Raw genomic sequence first — 16,348 nt, 5'->3', positions numbered from 1 at the left:
GCGTTGCCTTTGGACTGGGCGTTGACGTTTGGATGTATATTCACGTTTGGTATTGTTATTGAATATTATGTAAGTTTGTGAATTATTATGATTATTAATCCTTTTTCTATGTTATTATTACAGTTTGTTTTAACAATATGTGGTGGTGCTGGACAATAGGTTAAATGAAATGACAAAACTTTATACAATCGTTATAATACACATAGTTTAAAACAAAGAAATTTGTTAACCTAGACAGAAATTATCGTCGCTAAAATGCTTAAGATCAGATGGTATCAGAGTTAACTAGAAATATTAATTGGGGAGAATGTATATTCATATAATCATTATGCTCTACTGATTTCTTTTGAAATTCAATTCACGTTCAAAAAGAAATCAGTAGGCACAACGGAATTCTAAAATATGCCCTACACCTCAATTAACGTTCTAGATTACTCCTCTGTATGGAATAACTATATATTAACTCGCTTTTCATCATCACATATATACTGTTTTATCGTTTTCGTTTTAAAAATAGTGTAAATATACCAAAATATTTTATTCGATGTTTCCTCAGCATAAAAACAATAAATTTCTAAACAAATAAATAACGCTAATGATCTAACATTTACATAGCAGGACCAAACATTGCGGGCTAACAACGCAACTACTAAAAATGCTACGTAATTTCCGCGACTAACGAATCATGGAACATCTACGCATGTCATAACTTGTTATTTAGTTATCAATGTTATTTAGTTACGTGTTTTTAGTTGTAGATCATCCAGGTTAAGATGGGACTGCTGGTGTTGATGTTGACTGACGTTTAACAACCTGAGCAGTAGTCATCTTCAGAGTTCATGTGTCATTGCGTGTAGAAATGTGTCGGTGTGTGGGCATCAATTGTGTATTGTCATCGTAGAATAGGCTCAAGTAAATAAATTGCTCGTTCGTTTGAGGTTGTGAATAAGTCGTTTGTAAGGTGTGTCGGTAATTGTTGTGATCTGTTTAGTGAGTAATGTTCTAATATTACTAATATTACTTAGTTTTGCCAAATGCGTAGTTACGTGATGTTGCAAGCTGCTATTTTGCGTAATGTTGGGTTATGTAATATTTTAAGATGTTATGATATTGCTGTATGTTGGGTTACGTAATGTTGTATAATGTAATGTTGCTCTACGTTGGGTTACATAGTGATATTGTAAGTTTTGTGATGTTTCCGATAACGGGCTTACACGATGTTATAGCTAAGTTGCTACAATGTTGCTGAATGTTGAGTAACGGAAACTTTATCAAATATTACACTGCAAACAGTACTTCCGCAGTGAAAAATGGCATGTTGATAAAACGTATTACCTAACAAGCTGTTGAGCCTCGTCAATGAACTTCTTCGACATCCTCATAAGATCCTTTGCAACCATCTTGAAAGTTGTCGAAAATGGAACCAAGTTTCGGAACGATGCTATCTCTGATATTTCGGCAATCAACCATTAATAAACCATTAGTTGTGCAGAATGACTTCGTGAACAGTTCTAATTCTACCATCCAGGTATTAATCTGTCTAAGTTGTTTCTAAAAAATGTACATAGAAAAATGTCAGTTAATTTCCATGTTTCTTCAGGCTTCTCAGTCAAACAGGCTGCTGAATGAATTTTGGATCATTTTTAAAAACATATTAATAGCATATTGATGAAAACACTTCCCTGGAGACTTATTTTCAATTGATGACATGGCATTTATATTACATCTTGCATACTTGAAATACAGTGCGGTGAGGGAAGGGAGGATTGTTGGATAACGAATAATCTCCACTGGATCGGATTGAGCTTTCACAAATATTCTTGACCAAAACTGAGATGACAAAGCCGATGTGACAAAGCGTCACAGTGACAACGGCTGTATAAGCTGGACTGTATAATTATGTACTTTCATTTCCTTTTCTGTTTCTATTTAACTTTCGTCATCCAGTAAAGTTGAAATTTTGCGGATATAAAATGGTGGTGGGCTGAGGGAATTGTATGCTCGAGGTATAATAAGACTTTGGTTTAATATTTGTGAGTAATATACGTATTTGAATGTTTTTATGCAGTGCGGTGTTTGAAATTAAATGAAGATATGATCTTCGCACTTTGTTGGTTGTTGTCTCATAAACCCTGAAAATCAGGTGACTCAACGGGAATCGAACCCATGACCTCTGCGGTGCCAGTGCAGTAATCTGACCAACTGAGCTATGAAGTCACACAGTGGTGAGCAGGTCAATTTTGTTTGGGCTCATGTTTTCTCAAGAAATGAATGTTATATGAATGTTTTTATGCAGTGCAGTGTTTGAAATTAAATGAAGATATGATCTTCGCACTTTGTTGGACAATTTAAGCAATTGTCTCATGCGAAGATCATATCTTCATTCACCTTATATCATGCAAAGAAATCTTGTCACAATCATGTTCAACATGTCCTAACATGATATGAACGTACCTCAATAACTTCCGTCGGCCTTCCACGCCATGAATTTAACGGTATTATTCCAAGTTCGAACAAATTTATGAACCTCAAGAGTCTTTCGTTGCTCCTTCAGAACTCGATCACTTCTGCAGATGCAGCATTGACAATTTCCTCCTGTTTCCGAAAGGCATGAACGATATCTTCACTAAAACACAAATGAATATATCAAATGGATGGAATAATCTAACTAGATAGTCAGTAATGGTCGGACGAAAGAAATATATAACATAAAATATTGCCACTATGCAATTATGCGGGACCGTGAGAACAACAAATTTCAGAAAGTTGAATAATGGTAAACTTCTGAAATTTACACATAAAAGTTAATCTGTAACTGGCTGCAACTGAACATATTCATCTTTAGTACCATACAGTAGGCTAATCTAGCCACCATGAACGAAAACGTTGATGAGGAATTGGTACGGTTTGATGACCTACGGTTTGCAATCAATCTATTTTCACTACCAGCACTTGAAAATGCATAGTTAATGGAGATAAATATAAGATAACTGCTTTCTCAATAAATATACATATATACATGTAATTAATAATATGCAGGAGCGTAGGGAAGGAAAGTGAGAAAACACATAGACAGTAGGTAACAGAAATAACTTTTCGTAGATACAAAATCAAGTTAGAGTGCAAGTTATTTTGAAAAACTCTCCGCTGGTCTTTGAGCGCTTTATATCACGCAGTATTCAACTTTGTGCTTACTTCTAAATCGCTGCGACACGTTTGACGACGCCTATGTAAAAAAACACAGGCCAATTTACAGGTATAAATTAACTATTGCATTCAGCTTCAGTATCATAATGTTAACAAAAGATCTGATACATGGTAGTTCGTATAAAAGCATTCGTGAAGATTTACTGACATTTTTGATATGATAAAAACAAATGAAAATTACAAAAATGCTCTTCTCAATGCAAAACTTACTCTTTGAGAAGAATATTCTTAAGTTTCTCATATGCAACAGGGCTGGTGGATGCCTTCACTTGCAATTGCATTGTTTGTCTTCTGATCATACCGGATAACGTTTTCATTCGGCTCACTTCATCGTTATTTCACAATGAAAGCTTGCTTTGTTAAAAGGATTTGAGCATTTAACTTGCTTTGTGCAAGGGGTGCCACTTTAGTAAAAATTCAGGTGTTTAGAAAACTCCTTGAACCATTGGACATTTTCAACATTCTAATCAACATATTCTCTTACTTTTTTCATGGCGTGCTGTGTGCCACAAAACATTGCAGCAAATTCTCCTGCTTGTTCATTTTTCAATCTTGTTTTCAATTCATGTACACTTTCCTTGTCATTAATTGTGCCTTTTATGTGCATGAATTAATGCCATCAAACAACACAGGACAACTGTACTTCACTTTCTTGGATGGATTCAAATTCTCTAATGGCTTCTGACACACGATCTGCAAGTCAATGTAACAACCATTATGAAGTATTGACAATACAGTATATTTAATAAATATCATTTGGATCATTTAAAGCTGAGACTTTTAAGCAAAACTGGCTGTTTGTGATGGATGAACATACTAAATTGACATAAATTCTGTAGCAGAATGTAAAAACTTCATATGTGAAATGACGGAGACAAAATAAAAGTGAAATTTTCTTGCTGAAGGGTGCAGTATTATGACAGTTTAAAACAGTCAGAATGCATCAAATGACAAGTACTAGTAAAAATGGGACAATCAATTACAAGAAATCAGAGAAAACCTGTTGCCATGGACTGTGCAACACCACAACTGGGAATGAGAACGATAATACTCTACATTTTAAACACAACCTTCCATCCAGTATTTCAAATGCTCCAAAATGTCAAAACCGGATCACCTCCGTGCTTCTGCAAACCTTGCAAACACGTTTTGTGATAGGGCCAGCGTGTCAAAATAAAGATTTTCATTCATTCATTCATTGCGTAACCAAACCAACATTTATAATTTTATATTGAATTTCATGATTACTGATGGATCAGTACTATTGTTGCATTGTGTGTATCTGCGCAGTATAAAACAATTTACTATAATGCCATCATACAAAAGGCTGAGATCTCGTCAAAAAGGCATACTTTTCAGAATACTGAGAATATAGGCTGAGTAGATACATTGATGATTGTCATTTTGAGAGTAGTAACTGGCTTTGACAAAAAAATGATGATGAACCTGACGGTTGAAATAAACAATTAAGACAATAAGTATATACCTCAGCAGCAGCACTCTTCTCCATCAATTAACTTTTCTCGCCGTTTCAATGCTTCTTGCTCTAATGAAGTTTCTTCGGCCATATTTATTTATAGAGTTTATATTGACCACGCGCAGAAGTAGCCTGGGCCGAGAGTCAACAATACAGAGTGATAAAGAGATGTCAGCAAATGGCAGAAAACGATAACACAAAAATCTAGCTTGTACTATTAATTCGTACAATAACTATGGCATCTACAGATACTCTAATACTGGTATGTTTCGTCTTATAGATAATTCTAACATTAGTTGCAGAAATATAAATTATATTTTGACTCAAGCAAGTGCAATATTTTTGCAACAGGGCAGTATCAACTATTATTGTCGAGCAAGATTTTACGCACTACAAAACGTGTGTTTTGCAAGGTTTTGCAGAAGCACGGAGGTGATCCGGTTTTGACATTTTGGAAAGCATTTGGAATACTGATGGAAGGTTTGTTGTTAAAATGTAGTATTGTCGTTCTCATTCTGCAGTTGTTGCGTTGCATAGTCCATGGCAACAGGTTTTCTCTAGATTTTTTGTAATTGATTGTTTTTACTAGTACTTTGTCATTTGATGCATTTTGACTGTTTTAAAACTGTCTGTGTATACTGCACCCTTCAAATAAGAAAATTTTCACTTTATTTTGTCTCTGTCATTTCATATGAAGCTTTACATTCTGCCAGAGAATTTATGTCAATTTATAGTGGTTGGTCTCTTATCCATCTAAACTAGCTTTGCTTGCTTAAAGCTCTATTTCTTTGTATTTAAAATGATCAATGATATTTATTAAAATATACTGTATTGTCAATACTTCATAATGGTTGTTACATTGACTTGCAGATGGTGATGAAGCCATTAGGAATTTGAATCCATCCAGGAAGAACGTGTCCATGTTTGTTTGATGATGCAAGAGAAAGATTAATTGGTAGGAGGTGCGTAGTTGGAGCAAGTTGAAAGTTATGACAGGAGTTGAATTTGGTTGGGGAGTAAAACTCCACACACCCTGTATTTTATGCTTCTAGTATTATAACTTCAAGAGAATATGTTGACAAGAATGTTAAAATAATAGATTCAAAGAGGTTTTCTCAAAACTACAATTTTAATAAGAAATAGAAATTTTAATAATAAAGTACAGAATCCATGCTGGTCAATTTTTTAATAAAGTAAGTTAATTTCACTTGTGAAATAGAATTGGAAGTGGAGTCAATAATTCAAACAAGACCTGGTATGATTGTGCAAGGACAAACAATGCAATTGCAAGTGAAGGCATCCACCAGCCCTGTTGCATATGAGAAACTTAAGAATATTCTTCTCAAAGAGTAAGTTTTGCATTGAGAGAAGAGCATTTTTGTAATTTTCATTTGTTTTTTTATCATATCAAAATGTACAACTAGTAAATCTCCACGAATGCTTTCATACGAACTACCATGTATTCAGATCTTTTGTTAACATTATGATACTGAAGCGGAATGCAATAGTTAATTTATACCTGTAAATTGGCCTGTGTTTTTACATAGGCGTCGTCAAACGTCGCAGCGATTTAGAAGTAAGCACAAGTTGAATACTGCGTGATATAAGCGCTCTCTCAAAGACCAAGAGTTTTTCAAAATAACTTGCACTCTAACTTGATTTTGTATCTACGAAAAAGTTATTTCTGTTACCTACTGTCTATGTTTTCCTCACTTTCCTTCCCTACGCTCCTGCATATTATTGTCTACGTATATATTAGCGTATATTTCTATTGAGAAAGCAGTTATCTTATATTTATCTCCATTAACCATGCATTTTCTTTTAAGAAAAGTGCTGGTAATTGAAAAATAGATTGATTGCAAACTATGTAGGTTAATATCATACTGTATCTACGTTTCCTCATCAACGTTTTCGTTCATGGTGGCTAGATTAGTCTACTGTATGGTAATACTAAAGATGAATATGTTCAGTTGCGTAGCCAGCCTACAGATTAACTTTATATTGTAAAATTTCAGAAGTTTACCATTATTCAATTCTTTGAAATTTGTTGTTCTCACGGTCCTGCATAATTGCATAGTGGCAATATTTTATGTTATATATTTCTGTCCGACAGACATTACTGACTATCTAGTTAGATTATTCCATCCATTTGAGATATTCGTTTGTATGTTTTGTGAAGATATGCCTTTCGGAAACAGGAGAAATTGTCAATGCTGCATCTGCATAAGTGATCGAGTTCTGAAGGAGCAACGAAAGACTCTTTGAGGTTCATAAATTTGTTCGAACTTGGAATAATACCGTGTAAAATTCATGGCGTGGAAGGCCGACGGAAGTTATTGAGGTACGTTCATATCATGTTAGGGCATGTTGAACATGATTGTGACAAGATTTCATGATAAGGTGTATAACAATACGTATGAAGATATGATCTTCGCACGAGACAATTAACAAATTGTCCAACAAAGTGCAAGATTATCTTCATTAATCTCTGCATTCATTACGTATATTACTCCAAAATTAAACCAAAGTCTTATTATACCTCGAGCATATACCTCAACCTCAGCACACCACCATTTTTATACAGCGTAAAATTTCAACTGGATGACGAAAAGTTAAATAGGAAACAGAAAGGAGAAATGAAATTGTACATAATTATACAGTCCAGCTTCATACAGCCGTTGTCACTGTGACGCTTTTGTCACATCGGCTTTGTCATCTCAGTTTTTGGTCAAGAATATTCGTGTGAAAGCTCAATCCGATCCTCGTCATCTTGTCCAGTGGAGATTATTCGTCATCCACTACAACCTCCCTCCCCTCCCTCACCGCACTGTATTTCAAGGATGCAAGATGTAATATAAATGCCATGTATCATCAATTGAAAATAAGTCTCCAGGGAGTGTTTTCATCAATATGCTATTAATATGCTTTTAAAATGATCCAAAATTCATTCAGCACCTGTTTGACTGAGAAACCAAACATGGAAATTAACTGACATTTTTCTATGTACATTTTTAGAAACAACTTAGATTAATACCTGGATGGTAGAATTAGAACAGTTCACGAAGTCATTCTGCACAACTAATGGTTTATTAATGGTTGATTGCCGAAATATCAGAGATAGCATCGTTCAAACTTGGTTCCATTTTCGACAACTTTCCAAGATGGTTGCAAAGGATCTTATGAGGATGTCGAAGAAGTTCATTGACGAGCTCAACAGCTTGTTAAGGTAATACGTTTTATCAACATGCCATTTTTACTGCGGAAGTACTGTTTGCAGTGTAATATTTGATAAAGTTTCGTTACTCAACATTCAGCAACATTGTAGCAACTTAGCTATCATCGTGTAAGCCCGTTATCGGAAACATCACAAAAACTTACAATATCACTTATGTAACCCAACGTAGAGCAACATTACATTATACAACATTACGTAACCCAACATACAGCAATATCATAACATCTTCAAATATTGCATAACCCAACATTACGCAAAATAGCAGCTTGCAACATCACGTAACTACGCATTTGGCAAAACTAAGTAATATTAATATTAGAACATTAATCACTAAACAGATCACAACAATTACCGACACCTTACAAACGACTTATTCACAACCTCAAACGAACGAGCAATTTATTTACTTGAGCCTATTCTACGATGACAATACAATTGATGCCCCACACCGACACATTTCCTCTACGCAATGACACATGATCTGAAGATGACTACCGCTCGGTCAACATCAGTCACCAGCAGTCCTGCTAAAAACTCTACTAACCTGGATGATCTACAACTAAAAACGCGTAACTAAATAACATTGATAACTAAATAACAAGTTATGACATGCGTAGATGTTCCATGATTCGTTAGTCGCGGAAACTACGTGCATTTTAGTAGTTGCGTTGTTAGCCCGCAAGGTTTGGTCCTGCTATGTAAATTTTAGATCATTAGCGTTATTTATTTGTTTATAAATTTATTGTTTTTATGCTGAGGAAACATCGAATCATTTAACCCTTCATCCGACACGAAATGAAACTCAATTGTTCAAAAAATTTGCCGGAATTTACCTTAGTATAATATTTTTTTAGCAACTGTCCGATAGGCGTACCGATTTAGAGAATTTTGCCAATTTCATCAAAGTTCATGGTAAAATAAAAAAGAAAGTGTCATTTCTACAAGTTGAGGTCGAATATATGAAAAGCATTTTTGAGGTATTATATAGGTTTCATGCCAATATTTTTGTGAAATTATAAAAATATTTAACTATTACAAAAATGATATTTTACTTATAGTAATATTACTATGTTCAGATGATTCGTGCTAGCGACCTTTGTCTGAAAAGAAGAAAGAAATTGAAGATGCTGTTTGCATAAATCTCATCTGAGTTATTTCATCAAATTAATAATGCTTGTTTATTTTATCATATTTTTCCTATCAGACTTGCTTATCTTGGGAACAATTACTTTTTGTCTTGAAGAAGCTTCCAACTTCTTGGTCTATAAAATTCCTGAAATAATTCGTGTGATGATAAGATTATGGTAAAATATTTTGGTATATTTACACTATTTTTAAAATGAAAACGATAAAACAGTATATGTGATGTGATAAGTTTGTCAATACATAGTTATTCCATACAGAAGTAACTAGAACGTTAATTGAGGTGTGTGTGTGGGGCATATTCTTATAAAATCCGTTGTGCCTTACTGATTTCTTTTGAGAGTGAATTGAATTTCAAAAGAAATCGGTAGGGCGCAACTGAATACATGAATATACACCTCCCCCAATTAACATTCTAGTTACACCTCTGATTCCATGACGTGACGTGGTGATGTGAAGGGATACGATAATTTTCTAAGTCTAGGTTAACAAATTTTTTGTTTTAAACTATGTGTATTATATTCGATTGTATAAAGTTTTTGTTTTCATTTAACTTATTGCCCAGTAATATCTCACATCATATTGTGCATAGAAACAAACTGTAAATAATAACATAGAAAAGGATTTAATAATCATAAATAATTTACAAACTTACATAATAACAATAGAGTCTATGTATCAGGAGAGGACATCTTGCTCATCTCTGTTTATTGAATGTGTTCTTTTAGTCTGTTGAGCATCAAGCTCGTGTTGTTGTTGGTAAGCAACAAGCGGAGAGTTCTTGATTTCTGAGAACAATTCGTTGATGATATTAAGTTTAATGAAGGTAAAGATTGCGATTTTCATGTCTACTGAACTCACGAACTGTTTTCACGGAACTCTCGATTCTCGCGAGAGAAAAGAATTCACAATTATGGCACAGTGAAAGTTTTTCGGAGAATTCTTTCCGGAAGAAAAGAATTCACAATTTCAGCTTAGTTTTATCGTAGATTTCTTGCTAGAGGGAGAATTCACATTTAAGAATATTTTGAAACTGTCGAACATGTCTTCGGTAGTCAAATTCAACTTTTTTCGCTTTAGCTTCGGAGAACATTTAGAGGTTATATGAATGATTTGGACGAACTCGTGGAATACAGAGAATGACGTTATGAGTTGTACGAGTATAAAGTGTGCGGCGAGAAAATCGAACATTGGCTTCAAACACCATTTTTAGGTAAAGCACACCGTGACTGAGCGCATAGCATGATGCGAGAATGATATCATTGCGCTTTTAGCCTATAAGTAATACAATATGAACCGCTCTAGGAAGTCACCAAATTACACAAATGCGGACATGACAGAATTGAAAATGTAACTGTGTTAGAACAGAATATCAGAGCAGTCGCGAATGGTGGATCATGGGTGCGAGATTCGCCCAATCATCGTTTTGTCGGCAAAAATTGGTCATCTATCGTTATATTTTCACTTAATGCTAAGTCCAAACCAAGACCATACCACTTTGCCGACAAATTTGCTTCGACCCCCGTAAAACATAGAAATGACTAGGTACCATAGCTATCCACTGGGTAGATTTGAACTGTGCATTCACTGAAATAAAATATTGTTTCGGGGACTACAAAATTTCTTTGTCTTAAAAATATAAACATCTTTTTACAAGTGTAAAAATTTTTCATCAATGGATAACCCTATCCAGGCTTCGTGCAACCGCCCCTGATCTTTTCTAACTATTTTAGCTGCTAATAAGTAAAACGGCTTATTAATTAATTTCATTTTATGTAAGTAAACGATCGTGAGATGAATATAAAGTATGATGAATAATGACGTAAGATGAATCGTATGAAATTAAGATAAAGAGACTGAAAAGTAAAAGAATAATCAGAAGATAGATCTTCATATGGCAAGTTTATATTCGTTTTCCTTTAGTTTAGGATGGGCTATTTCATGGCTGATCCTATGTTTTCTCTATATCATACGTCTCTACTATCTTGAAGTTGTCTTTCAGCTGACAATATTAGTATTAAAAGATTAAAACTTTCATGGTCTTGCTAGAGGGCGTCGGAAATGAATGATTATGATGTGAAATTGAGGCATATATGTAAGAAACTCAGTTTGTGTCTTGTTAGCAACTTACATGAGTAAAAGATGCTGAATATTCACACATCACAATGACTACATATAAAGTATTTCGTATTTTGTGGACAAACATTAAGAAAGTACTTGAAAAGATGAGCGAATGGCAGTTGGCTGCTGAAAATCTAAAATCTCTCTTGCCTGACCATGATGAAGTTTATGAAGCATGGATAAGGAAAATGGAAGCATTCACAAAAGATTTTCCTCTCTTGCAATTACTTTCCAGTAATGCGTTGAAGGTTGGTGAAAGGTGATATCATTTGATTTATTCTTTCTGTTGGCGGATACATGTGTTATGTATGTGTATTATCGGGGATACATATGTATGTTTATACTATCGGTGGTGTTACATGATAATACATAATCATGTAAATTATACTTATTATTGTTATATATTTAAATATATTATTAGTAAACTAATTAGTAAAATGCCTTACTCATACATGCATGTGTATGTTAACCACAATAACAGGAAACTTACGTATAGGACGTGGTCAACCTACTGACCACAAACAACGTACAGGATACATGGTTAATCAACTGACCACAGTTTGCGCACAAGCGGTTAATCGTACGTCATTGTGCAATCACATATAAGCCGAGAATCGAAAGTTGTAGTTATGTTGGTGCTTAGTAGAAGTCCACATCAGAAGAAAGCTCATGTAAAGAAGACGAACTATTTAAGAAAAGAATCCAGATATATATCCTATCCATCAACGAAAGAGTCGCCGAAAGTCTGAAAGCAGTTGTCTTAGACAAGTTTGAACATTTAAACATTTATATTATAACGATTATATCAAAATTATTAGTATATTAAATAAATATTTAAGAATTGACAACTTCTCCACAAGGTTTTACTCCTTTTTTACGAGCAATTGAACCAAAAGCGGCCATTTATTATTAGTCAGGACGTTCGTAACAAAATTGGGGGCCCACCCGGGAAAGAACTCTTTCAAGTTATTCAATTGAACAGAAGTCAGAACGAAAAAGAAAATAGAATCCAAAACAAATCGAAATCATTTCAACAACAAAATTTCACATCAATATTTTATAAACAACAAAAGAAAAAATCATTTATTAAAGTAAACTTGTGGACCAGTTGTTTCAACATGTCTGCATTTACACCAGAAGAGTTTATGGTGGAACCAACATATGAGAATATTCTGAAATTAAGAAAAGATGATCTAAAAGCTTTAGGGAAATATCTTAAGGTCGAATTAAAAAGTTCAATGTCTAAACGCGAAATACAGCATGTAATTTTAAAAAGATTATGCAACGATAAACTCGTTGATGAAGAAGAAAACTAAAGTATTTTCATGCAAAATACAAGAGGTGAAGTAGATAGCATTGCTCAAACAGATGTTAGTCAGGAAGAGTCAGACGAAAGACAATGGCAAAGAGAGGAAGAAGAAATAAGGTGGAGAAGAGAACGCGAAAGACTTGAATGGGAGCGTGAATGTGCACGAAAGAAAGCGTTTAAGTTAAGAGAACAGGAGATAGAACTAGAAAAATTAAAACTTCAAGCCACAAATACACATGCTGAACATTCTAAAACAAATTTTGACATAACCAAGCATGTAGAATGGTTCCACCGTTCCCGGAATCGGAAGTAGACAAGTACTTTTGCATTTTGAAAAAGTCGCCGAAAATTGTAAATGGCCAAAGAAAGTTGGACCATGCTTTACAAAGCGTTTTGATAGGAAAAGCTAGAGAATTTTTCTCAAATGTCTGTAATTGATTCTGCGGATTATGACTTAGTAAAAGATGCGATCCTGAAGGGTTATGAGTTGGTCCCCGAAGCCTACAGACAAAAATTTCGTGTGCAAAAATATATCTATAACTCACTTAGAATTTGCTGAACAAAAAGCTCAACTTTTCGATCGATGGTTAGCTTCGGAAAAGTCCAAGATTTTAAAACTTTTAAGTTTTAATGGAAGAATTCAAAATTGTATCCACTCTGAAACACGAATTTTCCTTAACGAGCAAAATCAAACGAACATTGATGAGAACGCAGTTAATTTTAATGGAAGAATTCAAAATTGTATCCACTCTGAAACACGAATTTTCCTTGAGCAAAATCAAACGAACATTGATGTTGATGAATTGAAAAATATTTCTTTTGAAGACGAAGGTTCATTAGTGATAACTGTTGCAGGCAATTGGTACATTGGTAGATTGTATTGTTTTGTGTGTTGAATGGTTTGATGGTTACTGAATACAGCATGACAAGTGTTTGAGAGATGTGTAAGAAGTCTATTACGGACTTTAAGTTGTAAATCAGGTGTATCCATAAGATATTTGTTGATTTCCATAGCGCTGTGATTGAAACCTGCTCTGTAATGAGCCAAAGCAACAGGATCTGTTATGGTTGATTGCTAAAGAAAACGAAATTATACTAAACAGATAATCTCCAATGGATGTCTAGTTATGAAACAATTTGTGTCATCACTATCTCTTTAATTTTTTTATTTAACGAAGATTTTCTATTGCCACGGATTTAAGCTGTTAAAATGTTCATGACAATAGAGGTCAAGTTCAAATGTTCTTTGTACTATGAACAATTATGTTTTGCACAAAATTCTTTTGAGCATTTTGTTGTTGGTAAAACGGCTTGTTTGTTGGTAAAAACGATTTTCGAAAAATGTCACTGGTGCCACTCTGACTGAATAAAAAATATTTGAAAATTTCTTCGTTGTGGTTACTAATTATGTTGTGCAAGTGAAATAATAGAAAAGACAGTAATCTTGTTTTAATCTGTAAATTAAACTAATTAAAAGAAAATGTTTTACCTTTTACTTGTTGCATTCGGATGGATTTTAAATACTGCACGGTCATTTCTAGTATGTCAGCTTTTTTCTAACTTTGAGCAGCAAGCCGTCTAAATGTCATTATAGCTATAAGTTAGTCTCACATGTTTTATTGAGTTGTTGGAGTTATTGTAGAAAACTAAAACGATTTTATGCAGAAATTTAGTGTCTAACAGCAGGCGATAAATTCTTTAACAAGTGCTTTGTCAACAATTAATCCATCTAACTGCTGCATAAATTACATTTGCCAAATGAAATTGTATACTTTGCAATAAGCTCAGCAGCTTGAATTTTTGATATTATGTTGATTTGTTTTAAAGTACCATCCTATAATTCCTTTTCATGAGAAGTAATTGGATTACAGATTCATAATTTTAATTTCCGTGAGCCAAATTTTGACTGTCTTATCCATCACAAATGTAGTTGACAATTTTTTAATTATTCTTCTAGTAAAACAAGATATGAAAGAAGAACAGTTTGGAGGCTATAAATCTATCTATTTAAAGAAATCAACCGACTTAACGTTTCCTCTTCTATACAAACACAAGGTTGGTAATTGTCGTATATAAACCATTGGATAAGGTCATTGATTTAACTTCACTTACAAAATCAACATGGTACTAATCCTGCTGCATAAACACTGTAAATAAATAAAAAGATAAATGATTGATGAATCAATTTATGATCATCGCCAATGATCAGACATGTACAAAACTGAAGTAATCGCATTGAATTTATCATCTCCTCCATACAACATTTTACAACATAACTTTAACTTACATCTCTTTCCTTGATTCTTAAGCAATTTTTCAGTTCTGTTCAAACTGTTATTTATTCTCTCGCGTCTTCTTTTCATAACTGGTTTGGACGACTATAAATACAAATGCAGTTTAAATACTTCAAGTATTGACAGAAATCTATTATATGTTATTGATTTAGAAATCATCACTATCACTGAAATACACCCCAGCCATTTCAAAGCTTAAACAATGTATATATATGAACGATTTACCATGGATGCATATGATATATCTTTATAGTTTTGTATCATTGTTGATTTTGTTTTATTTAGGCTGTAAAGTATTTCATATAAAAGCAATCAATTATATGTAGATACATAAAATCATACGAATTGATAATTCGATATGTAGGTACTAGATTTTAATATTTCGCTTGTCTCCTCATGAATCTTTATGTACATAATTATGTCCTTAAGTGAAACGTGTTGAAAAACTCCAATTAACATTAACAAGTGCATGGCATGGACAATATTTAAAATCCTGAAAGTCTATCGTCAAGTGATAAAATACTTTCAAAATGATAATTGGTAAAAGTAATCGCACTTTTAAGTAAATATGTTAGGATTCAAAGCGAGATACCAACAGAATATAACATTGTATAGTGTTTTGAAATGTCGACAAAAACTTTTCGTCGTAAATTTCTGATTGTTTGGCGGTTTCTGTGCAATATACGTATTATATAGCTTTTCATATACATAATATAAACACAAGTTATTTTGCAAATGTATTATATGCTAGCTTATTTCTACCAAACGTGAACCCAAGCGATTTATCATTAACTATAACCCGATAATTTCATTTCTTTTGCGCTTTCTGCTAATATATTTTATATATAATTGTTATTAAAACGAAGCGTAGTGTCACATAATTTAAATGTAAATTCTTTCTTAATTCTAATTTGTGCCACCTCAGATCTTTCAAGTATTATGGAGGATATAAACACTATATAATTGTGAGTTTGAAAATATCAAGTGATAGATCAGAGTTATGACTAATTTTCCAAACTTTTGCGCTTTCTGCTAATATATTTATATATATAAGTATTAAGCAAGCGTAGTGTCACATTATTTAAAGTAAATTCTTTAATTCTAATTTTGTGCCACCTCTAGATGTTTTAAGTATTATGAGGATATAAAATACTATAGAATTGTAAAAGTTTGAAAATATCCAAGTGAATAGATCCAGAGTTATGACTAATTTTTCTAATTTTTGCGATTTCTGCTAATATATTCATATATAATATTAAGCCGAGCATGGCGTCCGTATCTAAAGTAAATTTTCTCATTTATAAGTTTTCTACCAGATCTTTGATATATTATAGGATATAAAATACTATAGTCTGAAGTTTAAAAACGTTGGACGTAATAGATAAAATTATGACTTTTTTTTGTTTTGGTTTTCCCTAATATATTTATGTATAAGTATTAAGTCAAGCATGTCTTCACATAAGTTTAAATTAAAAATTTTTCTATTTTCTAGTTTGTGCTACACTCCATATCTTTGAAATATAGAGGAGATAAAATCCTTAAAATTGTGAAATTTGAAAATA

At 33.2% G+C, this 16,348-nt stretch overlaps 2 long non-coding RNA genes across 2 annotated transcripts; one reads left to right on the top strand and one right to left on the bottom strand.

Annotated features, from left to right (window-relative positions):
• Positions 1 to 2,592: 2,592 nt before the first annotated feature.
• Positions 2,593 to 3,476, bottom strand: LOC124459136. The gene is made up of 2 exons (XR_006953480.1): positions 3,418 to 3,476; positions 2,593 to 2,626 (listed from the first exon to the last, which is right to left on the bottom strand). It is a non-coding gene; the product is annotated as an uncharacterized LOC124459136 (long non-coding RNA).
• Positions 3,477 to 7,893: 4,417 nt separating this feature from the next.
• Positions 7,894 to 9,010, top strand: LOC124459138. Its single transcript, XR_006953482.1, has 3 exons — positions 7,894 to 7,910; positions 8,774 to 8,896; positions 8,996 to 9,010. It is a non-coding gene; the product is annotated as an uncharacterized LOC124459138 (long non-coding RNA).
• Positions 9,011 to 16,348: the final 7,338 nt, after the last annotated feature.

This window comes from Xenia sp. Carnegie-2017, unplaced genomic scaffold, assembly GCF_021976095.1.
Source record: "Xenia sp. Carnegie-2017 unplaced genomic scaffold, XeniaSp_v1 HiC_scaffold_65, whole genome shotgun sequence".
Taxonomy (NCBI): Eukaryota; Metazoa; Cnidaria; class Anthozoa; order Malacalcyonacea; family Xeniidae; genus Xenia; species Xenia sp. Carnegie-2017.
Note: the sequence above shows the minus strand (reverse complement) of the source record. Positions and strands in the feature narration are given on the sequence as shown.